An 813-nucleotide genomic window follows, 5' to 3' on the forward strand; every position below is an offset into this window, starting at 1 on the left:
TTCTTTATTTTTTAAATAATATTTTATTTAAACACCTTGGTTACAAACATGATTGTGGTTGGGTTTTTGTGGTATTTTTATCAGAGAAGTCTTTATGGTACTTGTGAAGTAATGTTATAGAATATTATAAAGAATATGAAGATTATACAGTATGATCTGACTAGTATATGGCTTTTTGTGTTAATAATCTATTGGGTCACAGAGCCTTTGGTTCAGCTATTATCTCTTAGTCTTTTTTTTTTGGGGGGGGGCACATCACAGCATGCAGAGGTTACCCCTGTCTCTGTTCTCAGAAGTCGCTCCTGGCAGGCTCAGGGGGCCAAAGGGAAGCCAGAGATTGAACCAGGTCATTTCAGGCGCAGCCACATGCAAGGCAAATGTCCTATCTGTTGAGATACTGGTTTAGCCCCAATCTCTTAGCCTTGATGAGACTAAAGTCTGGGGAATTTTTGACTTTTCATTAAAAAAAAAGAGGGATGTTAAAATATAGGAAGTGGAAAATAAAAATGAAAGTGCTCACAGCAGATTGCAAGGAGAAACTGAGGCTTCATATTCTGTTGCCTTCTCCAATTTTGACAGTGAGATAAACACAAAGAAAAAGAAAGCACATTTTATTTAAAATACAAAAACAAGATATAAATATAATAATAATTCCCCCAAATAATGAAAATTATAAAGATCCAGAATTAGAACAAAAGCAGAAAAAAGCAGTAGTTTCACTAAAGACAAAAACAATAGTTTCACTAAAGACTTCAAAGTTATGAAAAGTTCCAGAGATGTTGTGTCTGAATTATAAAAAAGATAAACTATAAC

Source organism: Suncus etruscus, chromosome 13, assembly GCF_024139225.1.
Source record: "Suncus etruscus isolate mSunEtr1 chromosome 13, mSunEtr1.pri.cur, whole genome shotgun sequence".
NCBI lineage: Eukaryota > Metazoa > Chordata > Mammalia > Eulipotyphla > Soricidae > Suncus > Suncus etruscus.